At 38.3% G+C, this 21,794-nt stretch overlaps 1 long non-coding RNA gene across 2 annotated transcripts in view; it reads right to left on the reverse strand.

The window, feature by feature from the left end:
* LOC123615925 (uncharacterized) overlaps positions 1-21,794 on the reverse strand; it is a 67,060-nt gene that overhangs the window by 22,169 nt on the left and 23,097 nt on the right. For both annotated transcript variants that reach the window (XR_012499098.1, XR_006723734.2), the window contains exon 2: positions 9,573-9,705. This is a non-coding gene — a long non-coding RNA (uncharacterized LOC123615925). The remainder of the gene's footprint in view (positions 1-9,572; positions 9,706-21,794) is intronic.

Below are 21,794 nucleotides of genomic sequence, written 5' to 3' on the forward strand. Positions count from 1 at the left end.
CCAGGGCCTATAACAGTATCTGGCAAATTTACTGAATATATGAGTAAATGGACAAATTTTCAACAATATTACTATGACATGCCACAATTTCCCACAGGGAAGTAATTCCACTGGACAAGATAATTTGGTCCTTTTATGTGGATGTCTGATCCTCTGGCTTGATCCAGAGTCAGATAATTAAACCACCTACAGTGGCTCTTATCCAGAGGACCAGACTCCTTTTATGAGACTCATTTGAGACTCTCAAGAAAGAAGCAGACCGTCTAATGCAAAACTTTCTGATAGAAATATAGTATGAGCCACAGATAGCATGTTAAATTTTCTAGACTCCACATTTAAAAAGTGGAATTAATTTCAATAATATATTTTGCATACTCAAATTATTGTTTTAATATGTAATGAATATAAAATAGCATCCAGTTTGTAATATTTTGTTACAGGAGCCACAGGCGACTAATAAACTGACCAAGGAGAAAAGAGAGATACAAACTACCAAAATCAGGAATGAAAGAAGGAGCATTGCTATGGACATTGCAAAAATTAAAAACACTACGACAAAAATGTTATAACTAACCTAATGCCACAAAACTTAAGAAAACTTAGAAGAATCATACAAATTCCTAGAAAGACACAAATGACCAAAACTGACTCAATAAGAAACAGAAAATCTGAATTGACTTATAATAAGAAAATAAATGTATAATTTAAAATCTTCTCACAAAAATAAGCCCAGGCCCTAATAATGGCTTTGCTATTCAATTCTACCGAATTTTTTGAAAAGAAAAAATAGCAGTCCTTTACAATTTTTTTTTTTCAGAAAATAGAGACGGAGGGAGTGCTACTCATCTCATTCTATATGAAAGTGTTACCCTGAGAACAAACCTAGTAAAAGATACTACAAAAAAATTCTTCATGAACAAAGATGCAGAAATCCTTAATAAAATATTAACAAATTGAATCCAGTAACATATTAAAAAAAAATTATATACCATGAACAAGTGGGATTTATCCCAGGAATGCAAAGTTGATTTAACATATTTGCAAATCATAGTGTAATACACAGTATGTCGGTATGTCGGCAGTCTTAAGTGAGTAGGGCATGGGACGCAGGCCAAAGTTCACAATACCTTGTGTGTGTGGTGTAAGAAGTAAATATACACATGTGCTAGTAGCATGAGTTAGCATTATGAACAATACACATGCACCACTAGCATAATAAAAGGACAAGTGCGTGCACCTGAGTACACGCACCACCCCGCTTGTACTGCAATAAAGTGCTGTTTTGCTTCATGTCAGGTCCTCGCACATTATGTCAGCTCCTTGTGCATTTTTCTAGTTGGGCAGCTCACCTTCTTGAATCTGTCTCCAGCCTCCCTCAGCTGACACCGTATCAATAGAATAAAGGACAAATCCACATGATTATTGCTACAGATACAGATTAAACAGTGAACAATCCAACACCATTCTTAGTTTTAAACAAAAAAAATACTACCTCTCAACAAACTAGGAATTGAAGGGAACTTCTAACCTGACAGAGAACATCTACAAAACAACCCACAGCTGACAGCATATTTAAAAATGAAAGGCTTAACTACTTCTCCCTAAGACTGATTTAAAAAAAAAAGGCTGTCTACTCTCTCCACTTCCATTAAACTATGTGCTGCAAATTTTAGTCACTTCCAAAAAAAACAAGAATTAAAATAAATTAAAGGCATCCAGATTAAAAAGGAAGAAGTAAAACTGTCTTTATTTGCAGATGACATGACCATACATGAAGAAAACTGTCTTTATTTGCAGATGACATGACCATACATGAAGAAAATCCTAAAGAATCCACAAAAGCTCTACTAGAACTAATCAGGTCACAGGATGCAAATATAATATATAAAAACCAATTGTATTTCTATAGTCAATCATCAAACAGTCTGAATATGAAATTAAGAAAATTCTATTCACAGTGACATCAAAAAAAAATACAGTATTTAGGAATTACTTTTCAAAAAAAAGTATAAAACTTACACAATGAAAACTATACTTAAGCCTCCCTCCCCCTCAAAAAAAAACAAACTATAGTTGCTAAAAGAAAGTAAAGATTTAAATATATGGAAAGACTTCCTATGTGCATGGATATAAGACTCAATATTGTCAAATTGATATATAAAGTCAATTCAATCCTCATCAAAATCCCAGCAGGATTTTTTTGTAAAAATTTACAAGATGATCCCAAGATTAAACGGAAGTAAAGGAACTAGAATAGCCAAAACAAAAAGAAGAACAAAGTTAGATGATCTACCCTAGCTAATTTCACAACATACCTTAAAGCCTTAGTAATTAAGACTGTGGTATTGACATAAAGAGAGGCATATAGATTAATAAGAAAAGATTCTAGAAATAAACTCATTTATTTTGACAAAGATTCCAACACAATACAACGTGGAAAGGATGGTCTTCTCAGCAAATGATGGTGAGATTATTGGATATGCACAAGCAAAAAAAATACATAAAATGAACTTAGACCCTTACCCTACACACATACAAAAATTAATTGGAAATGGATCATAAACCTGAATGTAAGAACTAAGCCTATAAAACCAGAATAAAATATGGGAGAAAATGTTCATGGCATTGAATTAGGCAAAGACTTTTAGATATAGTACCAAAAACACTATCCATAATGAAAACAAATCAATATACTAGACTTCATCAATATTAAAAATCTCTGCACTTCGGAGGACACCATTAAGAAAATGGGAAGACAGGTCAAATTCTGGAAGAAAATATTTGTAAATTATATATCTAATAAAGGACTTCTATCCCAAATATAAAGAAGTCTTATAATTGATTAATAAAATAAACAATCCAATTTAAAAATTGACAGAAGATTTGGATAGACATTTCACCAAAGAGTATATACAAATGGCCAATAAGCACATGAAAAGGGGGTTAGCATCCTTAGTCCTTAGGGAAGTTTAAATTGAAATCACAATGAGATACTACTTCACACCCACTAGGATGGCATTAATCAAAAAGCCTGACCATAACAGATGCAACTGAGACTGTGGGGAAACTGAACCCTTCACACATTGGTGATGGAATGTAAGATGGTGTCGCCACTTTGTGAAATAACTTGGTAGTATTTTTTTTTTAGTTAAGCACACATAGTGAGGAGGGTATAGCTCAGTGGTAGAGCACATGCTTAGCATGTACAAGGTCCTGGGTTCAATCTCCAGTATCTCCATTAAAATAACTAAATAGATAAATAAACCTAATTGCCTCCCCCCTCAAAAAAATAAAACCCACAAGCAAAATGAATAAATATATATATATATATATATATTTTTTTTTTTTTTTAAAGTTAAGCATCACCTTTCATATAGCTCAGCAATTCCTTCCTAGGAATTTACTCAAAGAGAATGAAAAACATGTTCACACAAAGACATGGATGTGAATGTTCACAGCAGCATCATTCATAACAGCCAAAAACTAAAACAATCCAAATCAACCGGTGAGTGGATAAACATGATGTAATGTATCCAGACAATGGAATATTACTCAGCAATAAAAAGATAAAAACTAATGTCTGCTACTACATAGATGAACTTCAAAAACATTATACTTAGGCAAAGACAACAGATGGAAAAGGCCACATAGAGAATGATTCTATTTATGTTAAATACCTACAAAAGGTAAATTTATAGAGCTAGTAAGCAGATCAATGGCTCCTAGGACCAGGATGGCAGCCAGGATTCACTGCAAACAGGTACTAGGGGACTGTGCTAAAACGTGACTGTGGTGATGGTGACCAAGTTTATAAATTCAGTAAAAATCACTGAACTGTATGCTTACAATAGGTGTGTTTATAGAGAGTACACTTTATCTCAATAAAGCTACTTTTTTAAAAAGTGAAATGAGCAGTCACCTGCCTTCCAGAGGTTCATAGTCTAAGATAAAAATAATCTTTTAAACAAAATTGTTATGTGTGAACTCAGAGAAATGACAAAATACTAGAGGAAGGAGGTGCAATTACTTCCAGCTACAACTGGCTTATTTGTAGCAAATCCTGGGAGAAGGTACACATTCTGCCATTCTCCACTGCTTTTTCCTGGCGGCATTTTCCAGCTTTCAGTGTAGGTATGTCCCTGAGCAGAAGAGAACAATTTAAATCTTTCAACCAGGGTTTCAGAAGCCAAGGTACTAGAGAAAAGGAAACTACAAAAGAAAGACCCCCACAAGCTGCACTGGCTCTTCCCGAGGGGCATTTATCAGGTTCTAAGTTGTGCAGGACAACAAGCCAAGAAGCAAAGAAGAAAAGTGCATCTAAACTGAAAATGCAAGCACGCCTCCTGCAGACAGAATTCGGAGTTCAGGACCCTCAAGGATGAACGGCCCTAGTTAACACCCCAGATTTCCAGGTGAAATCCCTGAAATGCCGTCCTGTAGCTGAGATAAATAAGCACTTGCCACGAGGATTGAAATTCAGCCTTACATTGTGTTCATCACTAACTTCATGAAGGAGATGTGCCCCTGCTCGAACAGAGTCTAAGTGCTGGCCGAAAGAAAACCTCGTCTTCCTGGGGGAGTGTTGGTTCACAACCTCAGGAGATCCCTGGACGAAATACAAAATTGGCCCTCTTACCCAGAGGACACGGAGAGACCAAAAAAAGAGGAAGGGCATTTCAGATGTGTAGGTGGCAGGTTTAACAATTAAAGGAACTTATGAGACTTGTCTTGCGCGCTGCAATATGAGCAGATCTCCACACCACCCACCAGAATAGTAGACGTTTATACAGAAGCCTGAACGGGGTTCCGTCACATACACCATCCAGGTGGTCTCAACAACACACTACTCTCTCAAGGCTGCATCCTTGAAAATGGCTCTAGCTGTGGGAACCACGGGCTGAATGTTTATTCCAAGGACAGGAGGGGATGGGGAGTTTCCAATTGCCTGGTTCCAGCTCATGGGTCAACCAGTGGTCACATCCTCTCAGTGACTTCCTACAGCAAGGAATAACATATCATTCAGATTACCCGTAAATTGTGATACACAAAGGCTGGCATTAAATTAAAACTTAACAGGCATGCTAAGAGAAAGGAGCAAATAGGCATAAAATATGTGAAAATACAATAGAAACAGACCCACTAGCAATCCAGATATTGGAGTTATTAGCTATTGAAATAATTGTTTAATATGTTCATGAGACGTGGAGAATTTCACCAGAAAAGTAAAATCTATGAGAAAGAGTCCATATTTTAAAACTTTCCCACAAATAAAGCTCAGAGCCTTTCACGGGTGAATTCTACTAGATACTCAAGGAAGAAATAATGACAACATTACATAAGTTCTTCTGGAGAATAGAAAAAGAAGGAACACCTCACAATTCCTTTTACACGACCTGCATAACCTTGATACTAAAACCCATCAAAGATATTCAAAGAAAAAAAATGTAAATATCCTTTATAAATATAGATGCAAAAATTCTAAACAAATGGAATTCAGCAAATATGAAAAGGGCAGTTCATCACAACCAAATTTATTTCAAAAATTTAAGGTCAGTTTAACACTTGAAAATTCATTCACTTAACCTGTGAATTTTACCACATACATAGAAGAAAGGAAAAAACTCCTATCTTCATCTCAGGTAATGCTCAAAAAACATCTGGTAAGAGTCAACGTGCATTTATAACTTTTAAAAGTTCAGCAAAATTAGGAATATAAAGGAATTTCCTTGATATAGTGAAGGGTGTATTTTTAAAACCTACCAAAAACAATCACAAAATGGAATATTGAACGTTTTATCCCTGAGATCTGGAGGGTAACAAGAATGCCAGCCATTTCCACTTTGATTCAACCTTGAACTAGCCAAGGGGGAAAAGACAAGAAAAAGAAACAAACAGGATAAAAAAAATGGAAAGGAGGAATAAAAAAGCTTGTCACTATTCACACATAACATAATTATACAGAAATCTGAAAGAATATATATGATCTATTAGAATTAATAAGAGAACTTATCAAAGTCACTGAGATAGGTCCAAAAACAAATTGTACTTTTATATTCCAGCCAAAACATTTTGAAAATAAAACTTTTTTAACATGACATTATTTTTAAATATTTTTATTTAAAAAGTGAATACCAAGAAATAAATCTAATGAGAGATGTTTGAGACTTGATATAGATAAACAGCAAGCTCCTACTGTATAGCACAGGGAACCATATTCAATACTTTGTAATGGCCTATAATGAAAAAGAATTTGAAAAGGAATGCGTATATATGTACAAATGAATCACTATGCTGTACACCAGAAATTAATAAAACATTATAAATTGACTATACTTCAATTTAAAAAAACTCAATATAGAAAGCAAGAAAATATTACTGAGAGAAAATAAAGAACACTTACATATAGAGAGAAATTTCCTAATTAATAATGGAAGACTCAAAGCTGCAAAAATGTCGGTTTTCCTGTTGATCTATAGATTTTATGCAATCTCAGTCAAAGTTTTTCCTGAAAATTTTTCATGGAAAATGATGAAGTGGTTCTAAAATCGATAAGAAAATTCAAGGAGCCTAAAATAGCCACAGCAATCTTGAAGAACAGCAACACTGGCAGGGTGGTAGGAAAGGATGGTAAACCATTCTTTACAGTAAATGGTTTTTCAGTAAATGAGACACCCAGATTTTAAAAAATGAATCTTAAATTCTATCTCACACACACACACACACACACACACACAAACGTATCAAATCCAGATAGATTAGAATCAAATGTGGAAAGTGAAACAATAAAGCTCCTAGAATACAGCGTAAGAAAATATCCTCACAGTCTTTCCTAAACAGAACGCAATAAGCAAAGAGGGAAAAGCATGAGGACTGTATTATTCTGTTTATCAAAAGACAACTTAAGGTGAGTGGAAAATAAAGGATGTTTGCAACCCACGTATTAGACAAAGGCCTTATATTTCAAATATACAAAGAACAACTGTAAATCAACTTTTAAAAAAAAACAGCAACCAGTTTAAAGAATGGACAAGAGACTTGTAAAAGAGGCATCCAAATAACTGATAAACTTATGAAATACTATTCAGCATCATTAGTAATTAGGAAAACCCACTTAAAAAGCCACAATGGAATGTCATTACACACCACTATACTGGGTATTTTTGGTGGGGGGTTCCAAAACAGACTACCAAGTATTGGTGGGGATGGAGAATAATGAAAACTCTCCAACACCGCTGGTATAGATGTAAACTGTGCAACCACTTTGGAAAACAGTTTATCATCATCCACTAAATCTGAAGTCATGCACATCCTTTGACCCAGCATTTCTACTTCAAGTTACACAGCTCACAGAAATACCTGCTTATGAGTATCTGACTCTTGCAAGAAAGTTTATGACTCATTATTTGAAATAGCCAGAAACTGAAAACAGTACAAATGTCCCCCAACAGCAAACGGGATAAAGAAATTGTGTTATATTCAGAATAAAAATAAACTACAGCTATTCAAAACAACAGACAAATCTTAAAAACAATGTTGAAAGACAGAATCCAGGCATAAAAGAATACTAACTGTATGACTCCATTGATATAAATCTCATAAAAGGAAGAATAGGTTACCTTTTGGGAAAAGGTAATGACTGGGAGAGACCAAGAGGGAAGTTTACAGGGTGATAATAATTTTTTTTTTAACCTGAGTGATAGTAATATGGTATGTTTATTTGGTAAAAATTTATCAAGCTAATCTATATAACACATATATCTGTGTGTGTATACAGGTGCATGTGTGTGTGTGTGCATGTGTGATACTTCAAGCAATGTTCATTTTGGAAAATGCCATGGGAAAGAACATTAAATGTGTATTGAAGAATTTCTAGAGTCAACACTTTGCTAATTGGGTGCCCTGTGTCACAGTGACCCCTTTTCAGGAGAGGGCAGAGTCGGTGAGACGTGTTGATGAGAGCTCTCAGATATGTCCCACTTGAGCACAATCCACGTGTCTCCTTTGCAAACAGCAGGGCAGGAATAGGCTGTTGTCCTTCCAGGGTTGGAAATGGATTCAAACTGATTTATCTCTATTTTCTCATCTTCCACCCCCTACCACAACCACCAGTAAACACGGCCATTTATTTTATAGTGCTCAGGCAAACTTGGGGCTGCAGTCTCCTTCCCTGAAAAGGACAAAGATCCCTGCGGTGCTTTGGGACCAGTTTTCCTGATCCCCGGTCTGACGCTGCCATGCTTTAGGAGAACAGTCCGGATGGCAGATACAGCCATAGCAGTCATGGACACATGGATGGTAGGTGAGGGATGGTTCTCAAGGCTGTCACGCTGAGAGTGTGAGTGGGAAGTGGGGGGAGACGGCTGAGACCAGAACCCTGGATAGAAAAACACCAGCATTTAGAGAGTACAAAGACCTAGAGGTGCCAGCATAAGAGGGAAAAAAAAAAAAAGACTGCAAATGTGCAGTCATGGAGGTAAAAGGACACCATAAAATTAGGAGAAGGCTGTTCTAACAGGTCTACATAGTCTCTCCAGGAAGACCCTGATTCTCTGACCTAAATGAAGCTGCTCTACCTTTCCAGCCATTGACCTCCTTCTGGGCCCCTGTGGCGCCATGTCTGCAGTACATCATTTGCATTCATTATATCCCATAGAGTGTGTGTGGAGTGTTTTAAAATACGGCCAATTGTGGGTTCAAGGTTATCTCCAGGGAAACCAGCAGGCTGTCTCCTAAGAAGCCTCACAGAGTGACATTCTTTAGCTTAATGAATATATCCAGGTCCAAGGTTTGTCTCCTGGACTTGCAGTCTCAGACACCAAATGTGCCATCACATCGTGAGTAAATTGTTTCCTAGAAAGGACTTACATGACCAGGCTTATAAGACCCACTCACTTGGAGCTAGTACAGAAGAGTAACTATGAGCTTACATACTGAGGCCAGAATACCTAGAGTCAATCTCCAACTCCACCACTTGCTGACAGTGCAAACTTCGACCAAGTCCTGAACCTCTCTGGGCTATATTTCCTTGTGCGCAAAATGGAGACGTTAATAGTAACATCCTCAAAGATGGCTGTGATAATTAAATGAGTTAATACATACAAAGTGCTCAGAACAAAGCCTGGCACATGGTAAGCACTCAGTAAAGGTTAGCTGTCATTTTTTAAATTAAGTTAGAAAAATAATTTATTAACTTATAATAACAAATATGTGTCCCAAGGAAGTTACAGTCATCAATTTAGCTAGCCACGTCTGTGCTTGGTAAACCTAGAGCCTGACCGAGTAGACTTCATCACAGGATTCAAATAATGAGCAACAGTAGAGCATGATAGTTAAGAACTTGAGCTTTCAATCCTGGCTCCAGCGCTTACTAACCGTGTAACCTTGAGCGATTTCTTTAACTTCTCTAAGCCTAAATTCCCCTCTGTACAACAGGGGTGATGATATAGGGTCTTAATCACAGGCTGTGGCTAAGATGAATGGAAAACTTCTACCCGAGGCTTCACATGGTGCCCAGCGCACAGAAACCACTCAACCAACAATAGCTCTTTTTCTTAATATTTAGCCCAACTCACCATTCATTTTGTTATCCTCATCTGCCTCTCGAAACAATCAGCCCCTTTTTCTCTCTTTTCCTTGTTTTATTTTCTTCAACACCCAGATAGCCTCTTCGAATGTTATGATCCTTATACAAACTCATTTCCACACCTGGAGGGATGAACAGATAATCAACATAGAAGTGATCTGAGAAGGTTAAAGGACTATACGATGTTAACCACTAATAGCAATAATAATAAAAAAATTATATGTAATTTGAGAAGAAACACATAGTTAAGAGAAACATAACAGACCCTAAAATAGGATATCTTGGATTCCCCATCCACAAATTAGGGACATGATGACTTTTCTGTAGCACTGGCCTGAGATGTAAAATGAGGGGTATAAAACTCCTTGAAGGGATGGATTCTGTAGAAATGGCAAACAGAATGTAACCCCCATGTGGGAGAGATAGGAGGCAGCTTGTTTCTGGCAGCACAGCATTAAGGTGAGCAAAGAAGCACAAAACGAAACCAGAATTGGCTCTTCAGATATAACCCCGTCTCTCACCATCCATTACAACTGTCAGCTCCCCAACTAAGGAGTGGGGGCTGAAACCCAGGTCTGGCAAGAGCTTCACTCTTATTTCTCATTTATCTGTACTGGCGTCCATTAGAGACTCAGGACTGGGTTTATCTTCCAAGTTTGGAAAAACAGTGCATTTGCCAGTCATTGGCAAGAGATAAACAGTGAACATCAAGGAAAACCACTGACTCTCAAGATAGATTCTTTCCCCAAAGGGTGCTCATAGAATATTTGCCTCAGAGTCATTGACATCCAGAACATCTGGAATGTCTTGGAGAGTCCTCACTAAGCAAGTGTACTGCAGAAGGTCTCACAGCTCCAACAGCTATGCACATTAGGGGAGAGAGCTCCCGTTGCCCTAGGAACACTCCTGTTGTCTGATAACCAACATTCTACTCCTGATCTTCTGGTGTGATGGCTGGTAAAATGCAAACTGCTCCATGAAGCCCATATGTGAAAGTTCACAGATATTTGCAGCTTAATGTTAATAAGTGTTGGATCCTTTTGTGGGCATGAATTACCTTCTCATGAAGGAAACAGAGGAAAAATACACACTGATTTGAGGGAGGAACTGCAGATTGATCTATCCATTCTCTGTACATAGATTTTGGAGCCAGATTGGAGAGTTTGAGAGAAACAAAGTCCAGGAAATCCAAGAAAACTGATTGTCATCATTCAAGAAGCATGTGTCAACACTCCAATGTTCATAGCAGCACCATTTACTACAGCCAAGACATGGAGGCAACCTAAATGTCCATCGACAGATGACTGGATAAAGAAGATGTGGTGTATTTATGCAATGGAATACTACTCAGCCATAAAAAGAATAAAATAATGCCATTTGCAGCAACATTGATGGACCTGGAGATTATCATACTAAGTGAAGTCAGACAGAGAAAGACAAATACCATATGATATCACTTATATGTGGAATCTAAAAAAATGAGACAAATGAACTAATTTACAAAACAGAGGCAGACTCACAGACACAGAAAAAAATTATGGTTACCAGAGGGAAAGGAGTTGGGGGAGGGTAAATTGGGAGTTTAGACTAGCAGATACAAATTACTATGTACAGAATAGATAAACAACAAGGCCCTACTCTATAGCACAGGGAACTATATTCAGTATCTTGCAGTAGCCTATAACGAAAAAGAATATGAAAAGGAATAAATGTATGTATAACTGAATCACTATGCTGTACACCAGAAACTAACACTACCTTGTAAACTAACTATACTTCAATTAAAACAAAACAAAACAAAACAGACAAAAAAAAAAAATAGACACTGACTCAAAAAGCAGTGGATACCAGCAACTTCGCAGTTTTACCTAAGTCAGGCCTCAAGGTGTGGCTACTGATTCAACTGATTGAAAAGGACCACTTCATAAAACCACTTCACTTAAGAAAACCTTCTATTTTATCTCCCAGAGGAAGGGCATTGCACTTTTGAATGTGACCATCTGGACAGGAGAAAAATGAATGCAGTAATTTATCTGAAAATCATAGTTGGAAGAAAAAAGAACTTAAGGGAAACTTAAGTGTTTCATCAAAAGGAAAGGACTTGTAATCTCTCAGAAGACTGAGTAGATAAAAGAAAATCAGAAAAACTCAGAAATCTCAGTTTATTTTCTTAATTGAGGCAGAAGAATTGTTTTCCACAACCTAAAAAATGCAGGTGAAAATGAAATACAGTCTGAGGTACACAAAGCCATTCTTTGAGCAGAGAAAGCAAAACAGAAGCTGTTTAAGGAGCTGGCGTTTTAACAAAGGTGAGAGCAAGTGGAAAGTACCACCAGGCACGGTGCTGGCTGAATTCCGGGGCTTATCTGGAGGCTATAGGATTTGGTAGCCCCACACTTTGTTGAGCACTGGCTGACCCTGGCCTGGCACAAGTCTTAGTGATGGTAGAGTCACAGCGTTAGAAAAGAAAGATCAAGTCTTAAGTTTTACCCTTGCGTCAGGGGAAACAGGAGCCTTGCGGACTCGTATCCTGGGAGGCCACTTCTTAAGAAAACAAATACTACCCGGAGCTGTTAGCAGCCCCAAGGGGGACAAAAGCTGCCTGAGTTTGTAGCTCCCTCAGTCAAGGGTGTCACAAGGGTCATCTGAGTTTTGCTTGTGTAAATGAAATATACTGCCTGCCATATCAGGCACAAAGGATGCTGCAGCCATCAGATCATCAGCCACTACCACCGCCCCTGACGGTGAGCCGGAGGGAACTCAGGATGGAGACAAGCAGGCAGCCCAGCCTCTGCCTCCACCCCCAGCAGTGCACCTTGAGGGAACTCAGGACAGGAAAGCACGGGATACTGGCCCTAGACAGCTAGGTGCATATCAAAGGAATGATTTCAATGATCCCAGATTTTGCATCTTTCCATACATGGAAAAGCACCAAATTCCTTAACTTGAGATATCTGACTTTCTTTAATTAACAATAATCTTTTAATATTCCCGACTACCTGGCCTTTGCTACAAAACTCCTATGTATCCTGGCTCCTCTCCTGCCTCTTCAGGGCAGTCTCTTAGAGCGATCTGAGAGGCAGCATCCGAGGCTTAAGTCCTCAGAAACATCTGCTGAATAAAACATAACTCTCATTTTTAGGTTGCGCATTTTTTCAGTCGACACATGGGAAAGAAGTCAAACACCCAAGGCACTCCCATTTCCAACAGGAGGTAGAACAAGCCTCCCTTCCTCATTACAGAGACTGAGCCCTCAGAACCCAGATTAGGGCTCTGCAATACAGGGCAAAGGGCAAGTTGAATTCCACCGAGGACAACTGGCCAAGCGGCCATCCAGTGGTGGTCATTAAAATAAAATAAAGCTGATTTTTCAGCTTGCAGAATCAAATTTTATGTAGACCTTTCATTTTCAAGATCATAATTTGGTTCCCTAAATTATATTCTACGTTTGGCACCTGCCATCGTGGGTGAAATTTCCCAAACCTGACCAGTAACCGGTATCACAGGAGGAAGGGGGTGTGGGGAGTGCGGGGCTTGGAAGAAGGGCTCAAGAACTACTGAATCACCATCTGTAGGGTGGGACTTGGAAATGAGTGCATATGTCTCCAAAAGACTCACAAACACTATGCTCATAACGGCTCCATTCCTCACAGCTCCGAACTGAAAAAACCCAACTTTTCAACAAGAGAATGGATAAACAAATTTCAATAGAATGAAATAACACACAGCAATAAGAAAGAACAAATCACTGATGCAACAATATGGATGAATTTTGAAAGTGTCCTGTTGAGCAAAAAATGAGTCAAAGCAGTGATTCCATTCTTATGAAGCTCAAGTAAATACAAAGTTAATCTATGGTGACAGAAGTCAGAATAGTAGTAACTTTTGACTATAAAGAGGTTTTAATTACAAAGGAATATCAAGGAAATTTCTGGGGTGATGAATACATAATTGTTTATGTATACAAAACATCCATCACACTATATACTTCACATTAGTGCATTTTCCTGTGTATAAATTATTTTTTTAATTTATTTTTAAAGAAACTTTTTTAATAAGATAGGAACTATTAAACTATTTTTAAAGGTTTGGTACATTGTTTCCACTAAATGTTTTGCTTTTTTAAAAAATGTTCAGTTGCATACACACACATACAAACTCATTCCCTGCCCACTTATTGGTTATAACACTGAATGCTGAGTTAGTCTTGGAAAACTTGTATCTGAACAAAATAGGCAATGCATTTTTAAATCTGTTAAATTCACTGAATTGTATTATTTGCCTTGCTTTCGCACTGTTAAAATTCCTAACAGGTATTTTATTATAATACTATGATAAAAACATATCTTACCAGGCCTTGTAATAAAAACAAGCGTCAGTATTAAACTAAATGGAGTTCCAGTCAGGAAAATCATAAACTCCTTTTTTACTCTATTGTGAATTATTGTATAAGATGTCGTGTTTTAAGCTTTAGGAGTTACTTATTCAGATATTTTAAAATATAGCTTTTTAAAGTGTAATTCCTTTAGTCTCTTGGAATTGATGCTAAAATCACTATTGTTTAAAAGTAATGTGGGAGGAGGATATAGCTCAGTGGTAGAATTCACGCTTAGCTTGCACCAGGTCCTGGGTTCAATCTCCAATACCTTAATTAATTAATTAATTAATTAAATACTGGATGACCTGAAATTGTAAGTTGGTTGTGCAACCAATCACCACAATGTTTGCATTTCCTAATTATTAGGACACTGCTGGTGCTTCTGAGGCTGCAGCCTGGCCTCAGCCGGTCCCACTGACTGCCCCTCTGTGTGTTCCAATTAGTGTAGCCGCCTGTGTCTTCACTTCTCCCCTCCATGCCTTACCCTACCTCAGCACGGAGAGCTCATCTGAGCGTCCACAGCCTCCTACGTGTTTCTCAATGATTTGGCTTCTCGATCAAATTTTCCTTCCCCTTCCTCCTTCTCTGCTACTCAATCCCATCAAATGCTATTTGATCACAATTTTGAAGCTTTAAAAAAAATAGCAAAATGGTAATTACATAGTCTACAGTGAGTATTTCACTCCCACCTATTGTTACCTGAGGAGTGGGTCAGCTGAAAATAAGCATTTTCCATCTGTAAGGGGTCCCTTCTGCATATGTTGTAATTTAGTTTACATCTGGCTTTCAACTCACACCTGCAATTCCAAACAAAACTGAACAGACTAATAAACAATTTTATGAAATACACAGGAAAGAAAATACACTAGCAAATCTTCCAGAACCTAACGGAGTCCCCAAATATGTAACTTTATTACAGTGACAACTGTAGCCAAATATTAAATTAAGAAGTGAGACACTGTCAAGTATTAAAGGGAAGGCACACTTATTTGTCAGAGCTCAGGTCCACAGAACACATATGAATTGTCAGGTGTCCTCTTAGGTTCTTGAGACTCTTAGACTCACAAACCTGGAATTTAAATGCAGCTTGAGCTTGCCTACACCTTTGGTTTTACATTCCTGGATTTCCTCAATTCCCATGACTCTAAGAGGACAACTGCTCACGGTGGGACCAAGTGCCCTGTGTCCTTCCTACAAGCCAAGCACCTGTAGTAGAGTTCCAGACATGACTTTCAGAAGCAAAATGGCCAGTATCGTGGAAACACATCTAACTCTTCCATAATTTTAGATACAGAAGTAGTGCAAATGAAGAGTGGAAGAAAAAAAAATGTGTGTACAACTGGCAGCCTATCAACTTTCAACAAATTAAGATTCCACTCATCTGAACTCTACTTTGGTCTAATGATTCGTAACTTGAACTGATGGTTCCTGTGCTTCTCAAAACAGCATCTGTCAGTCCTGGCAGGAAGATGAGTTGTGTCTGTGTGTCCTCTTACAGTGCTAAAGCTAATTTTTAGGGTCTTAAAATCCTTTTGATGGATTAAGAGTTCCTGGTGAGCACAGTTAAACAAACCATTAGGCTGAGAACAAAGTTCCGTCCACACTGCAATGATCTGCTAATGAGCCGACTGCTGCCAATTAATCAGTTAAGTACTTGAACAATAGAAAAGCTGAGCTATTTATTTGTTTTCTTTTCCTCCTTTCAAATTGAGATAAAAATGTATATACCCATGTAACCATAATGCTAGTTAAGATGTAAAATATTTCCATCACCACGAAAAGTTCTTTCATGTTCTTACCAGTGAATCCTACCGCTACCACCCAGAGGCAACCATGGTTCTAATTTCTATTACCATAGATTAGTCTTGCTTATTCTGGCTTCACATAAATAGAATCATACAGTATGTACTATTTTATGTCTGGCTTCTTCCATTCAACATAATATTTTCAATGTTCACCCATGTCTGTATTCTATTAATTATGTGAATATATCACAGTTTGTTTTTCTACCCTCCTGGTAATGGACATTTGGGTTGTTTCCAGTTTGAGGCTATGATAAACCAGGTGCTCTGAACATATTTGTACAAGTGTTTTGATAAATATACACATTATTTATCTTAAGTAAATTCCCAGAAGCAGACTTGCTAAGTCATAGGGTAGTTATAGGGCTTAACATTAAAAGAAATTGCTGAGCCATTTTTCTTCACATGAACACTTGCACCTCCCTCCTCCAATTCCTTCCACTGGTGCCCACATGCCATCCCCTAACCACATACCCACTCTAAAGATAATGCATCATTTCAAATTTTTCATTTCTTCCTTAATTTCTGCTCTGACAAGTAACTTTGGTCATCATTGGCAAGACCAGTTTTAAGAACTCAATCCCAACAATGGAAGGTTAAAAAAAAAAAAAACAATAAACACTCAAAATAAGAGCTAGCTGCCCAGAACAGGCCTTCAGAGGCTGTTAATAAGGGGACGTTATGCTGTTGTGGCAAGGGTTTTACTCCTGGGTTAGCCTCTGAGCTTAGGCAGCTGGAAACTTTTTTTTTTTTCATAAGGCCACTTGGTTTTAACAGTGGGATCATTGCCAAAAGGGAAGGCATTATGCAAATTAATATTATAATAAACTGCATGTTACTAAGGTAATCCTGGACAAGTTTTTCCCTTTGTTTCTGCTTTGGAGACTTGGGGTTCCCCAAATTCTCTTGGGTGGCATTCCATGCCTGGCACCAGCATTCGGGGAAGGAAAGCAGTTGTTCACATGAAGACAGACCCAGTTTTGGCGTGATCAGCAACCATGCTCTTCACAGGAATAAGAGTCATCCCTTTGATAATATGAAAAACAAGGAAACAAAAGGTACTGCTTGAAAATAATGATTTAGCACAGAATACATTTTGCTCTAGTCAAAGCTTTTTTTTTTTTTTATTTCCTCAGGAAAAAGTGTGTGGGCTTATCTCTCGAAAATGCCAGCATGGCTGTGAACACTGGGGAAATTAAAAGGCTAAATAGAACGGATTTCTTAGGAAAAATCAGTGAGTATGCAGAGGGCTGCATGGCTTATTTATTAAGTTGTGTGCAGGGGAGGATTATCTGCCTCAGACTTATCTATGCGGCAGTGGTTTTTAAGTATAGAGGTTTTCTTGCATTACACAAAGCCAAGTTCAAATGAGATCTAAAACTCAGTAACTTTGGCAGCTTTGGCCATGACATAGAAATCAGAAAATCAAAGGTAAATACTGTCTCCACCACCGTCCCTCACCCAGAAAAAGGAACAGCTTTGAAGAACATTCTGTAGCCTTTTGACATGGAACCAATTATTCTTTCTTAGAAACAGAGGTCAGCGCAATGTTAATGAAAGTGTCTAGAGAAACAAATGCTGCCTAATAAGGCTGGTGGTCAGTACATCCCCACTTACCACTGTGGTCAAAACCACTGTGGCCAGAAAGGACCAAGATAGAGATGCCTCTGTCATGTGAGGAAGAGATTCATAATCTGGAATCACATGTTACAAAAAGAGAACAACCGACGGATTGTGACTATCAGTGTGGCTTCCAGCACAGTCCACGGGAGTAACTATGGCTGGTGCCCTGAGGTCACATGCTGCCAGTTAACAGTAGTATTCTCCACTAATGACACTTTTGTTTTTAAATCAAAAAGTGCTTTATAGTATTGGTCAATTTTCAGAATATCTTGAAAATAAATAGGCTGAGTCAGTCCTTTTATTCTGATTTCATTTAAGAAGGAGACAATGACCAAGTATAGAAAAATCATGCAAAGAATAAAAACAACTACTGGTCCCCAAGAATGTCTCCTCTCAGTCCTCCAAATTTTAATATTTTTAACTGAAAATATGTCTCTACAAAGAGTCTATGAAATGTCCTCTGATAGCTCTTCAGAATGACATTACCAAATGTGTGTCCATTTTGAACAACAAAAATGTGGAACGTGGAACATTGGAAATAGGATGGATTTTGTCCTTTCTAACCCTCACGGTTACCATTGCATATGCAGCATAGTATCACTATTTCCCCCTAGGTAGCACTTGAAATTTGAGTGTCCTTGAAAAGCTTTTTGCCTCTTGGTAATAACCCAATTGGACTAGATACTTCATTAGATCTTCCTCCTAAATGCACGGACCACTTGCTATTAGAATATACTTTCCAACTAAAGAAAAGTTTGCACTTGCCATCACAGAGAATCAACGACCTATTATTTGAAAGAAGCAGCCTTTCTTCTACAGATACCATAGTCATATTCATCTTCTTTCAAGAATCATAGCTCCAACCTAGCACATTCTTACAAGTCCTGTCGTGACTGACAGACACTAGGAAACACAAATGTAACACAACTCATCCTATAACCAAATTCAGTATGAGGAGAGAGGCTCTTAGAGCTCAGCCAGAGTGGTTTGGCTCCTGTGACATAATCTCATCACAAGTCGGTTTTACCTAAAAGGCAACAGAATGGCTCGCCGATGAGACGTGAGAAGAAGTGGCTCATCTCCACAATCCCGAGTGGTACTCTCAGTCATCTTGGTCCTGGCTTCCATCACTCCTCATTCGTGGAACAGAAATCCGGCCTCCTCTGAGATGCCCTTGTGTTTCTTGAAAGGGTTCACCTGGCCAGACTCAGATCCCCAGGCTTCTCCTGAAACCATATCTGACTCCCGATTTCCATGAATAGACAGGAAAGGGAAGAACGGCTCACCTTTGACCCGTTCATTTGGTAAAAGAGATTCAGCCATTTGTTAATCTTCCTGTTTCAAAAGTCTAAAAGACCACACTGGCCTTCAACACACAAATCCAATCCTAGAAATAAAAAGCCAAAGCCAACAGTAGTCCAGAACCATTTGTTTTAACATGTTTTTGATTAAGTTGGTCCAAATTTAGAGAACCACATTAGTTTAGCTACTGCTGTCCAGGACTCTCTGACAGTCTGATTTGACATGCCTCCATCTTGTTTGGGGTGAACAGTTTGTCCTGGATTTCTTGAGATTTTTCTACACGTCACCCCGACTGAAACTTCCAAATCCCTAAAACTCCCTGAGTCCTGGGAAAACTGGAATGGTTGGTCAAACTATTTAAATTTTTGTTTGTTTTGGGAGGAGGTGATTAGGTTTATCTATTTGTGTTTACTCATTTATTTTTTAACAAAGGTACTGGGGACTGAACCCAGGACCTCATGCATGTCAAGCACACACTCTACTACGGAGCTATAACCTCTTGCCTTGGTCACACTATTTTAATAGCCAACAGCCAAAAAATCTCTTTCTGGAATCTCTTTTAAGATCTAACAAATCTTGTTAAGGTGAGTCTCCTTTTAGTATTTTCCCTACAAGTTCGTGGTTCTTCTAAACGAAGGAGAACAATAGGTGTATGAGTTTCCGAGGGCTGCCATAACAAATTACCATGAACCGAGTGGCTTAAAACAGAAATGTATCTTCTCACAGTTCTGGAGGAGACCAGAAGTTCGAAATCAAAGTTTTCAGCAAGGTCATGCTCCCTCCAAAGGCCACCGTGAATAATCCTTTCTAGACTCTTCTAGCTTCTGTTGGTGGCTGGCAATCCCTGGCATTCCTTGGCTTGTGGCAGCATAACTCCAATTTCTGCCTCTGTCTTTACATGGTCCTTTTTTCTGTGTGTCTGTGTCTCTTTGTGTCTCTCCTCTTCTTATAAGGAAATCAGTCACTTGGGATTTAGGGCCACTTGAATCCAGTATGACCTAATTTTAACTTAATTAATTACATCTGTAAAGACCCTATTTCCAAATAAGATCACATTCACAAATACTAGGATTTGGGACTTCATGTTTTTTGGGGGAACATAATTTAATCCACAATAGGTCACCCCATCTTCATGATTCCAGTGGTTCTCAACTCTGAACACACATTTGAATCACTTGGGGGAAATGCTAAACACACACACATGCACATGCACACACACAGACACAAACACACATACCAACGCCCCTTCCATTCACTCCAATGCAGTAAATTAAGTTTGAATATCTGGAAGAAGCCTGAGCACCAGTATGTTTTAAAATTCCCTAGGTAATTCTCTGTATGCCCAATTGCTGGGCCATATGGTGGTTCTGTTTTGGGGCTTTTGAGAAACCTCTGTATTGTTTTCCATGGTGGCTGCACCAGTTTACGTTCCCACCAACAGTGTACAAGGGTTCCCTTTTCTCCACATCCTTGCCAACATCTGTTGTTTGTGTTCTTTATGATGATAGCCGTTCTGACAGGTGTGAGATGGTGTCTCATTGTGATTTTGATTTGCATTTCCATGATATTGGTGATGCTCAGCAGCTTTCCATGCTCCTGTTGGCCATCTGCATTCCCTCTTTTGGAGAGATGTCAAATAAATAAATAAAATTCCCTAGTTAACTCTCATATGCATCCACTGTCCATAACCCTTCCCTGCCTCAAAGAATGATAAGTGTAGCTCAAGACAGGAACTACTAAAATGGCTTTAAGTATGACCCCCTTTCTCCAAACCAGCCTAAACTAATTTTAATAGGTAACTCAACCTCTGTGGTTCCCTCAAATAAATTTTGAACTGACGGTAAAAATACATGTTTTAATAACACCAAAAGAGCTCCCAACAATTTATCTCACCCAAGAGAAAAAGTATCTGGCAATTTAATCTCCCACAGTCAACATTTTTAAAGTTAATCTAGATATATATTTGACTCTTTTTACTGACCTGAAGCTTATTTTAGAGCACAAGATTACCATATTGTTCCTTCCAGAGATAATAGTAAATATTTCTAACCAGAGAAAACTGTGACCTTTCCAAGATCAGTGTCAACCAAGAACACAAAATTCTTCACAATCAATGATTTGGTGGGGTGAGGGGGGAGGATATTCTTGGTTTCAGATAAATGGGATTTTTTTTTCCCTCTGGACTTTCTCATTGCTTTGTGTTTTCCTTCACCCTGTTTAAACAAACTGGAGTTAGGAAGCCATCTCTGGCTATTTGTTTTCCCATTTTCATCACGAGTTTTTTTCTTTTAATTTACGTTTTCAAAAAACAGCATTTTCTGAGGCACACTCATGCTGAGCTGACCAACAGTGAGCCTACTGCAATCTTACTGGATGCTGAATGCGTCAAAGGGACCAAGTAGAAATGAAACGAGTGTTCTTAATTTCAGCAAGGCAAAGCTGCTCCACTGCACACTCTTCTTACTTCCTTTCACTGGGCTCTGAACATCCACAGGCCTGCAGCACATGCTTTCGGGCACTTTCCTTTCCTGCCAAGTCTGTAAAGGGAAAGATTCACTTCTCCTTCCCCAGGTGTCAGCCTCCGTTGTTATTGATGGCCACAAGCCTACACTTACTTGATGAAGCTAACGGGTAAAAGCACTTAAAAGGCTACGCTTTGTGGTTCCATTGTCATAATCCATGTAAAACAAACCAGACCCAACACAGCCCAACAAGCTCTCAGCCTATTATTATTGGGAGCTTATTTGAATTACAGGTTTGATTAAATTTGTAATTCAACCATTGCACTTAGCATGCTTTCCTTTTCTTTTTAAAACTAACCCCAAGAGAGACATTTACAAAATTCTGATCTCCAAGCTGTCAGATGAGAAAAATGTCAAGTGGCATGGGTGGCCAGAGGGAGGGGTTGCAAGTGTACTTAGAACAGGAAACTTAAATACGAATGGAATTTCACAGCTCACTACTTTTAAGGCTTTATCAATGGATACGGCATACATATTCGTCCTTGTTTTGACTCCCCTATTAATCCTGCCAAAGCACTGGGGAAAGAGTGGTGTTAAAAAAAAAAAAAGTCCCCATATCATTCACCCTCCCTTTCTCACCCCTT

The sequence above is a fragment of the Camelus bactrianus genome, chromosome 15, assembly GCF_048773025.1.
Source record: "Camelus bactrianus isolate YW-2024 breed Bactrian camel chromosome 15, ASM4877302v1, whole genome shotgun sequence".
Taxonomy (NCBI): Eukaryota; Metazoa; Chordata; class Mammalia; order Artiodactyla; family Camelidae; genus Camelus; species Camelus bactrianus.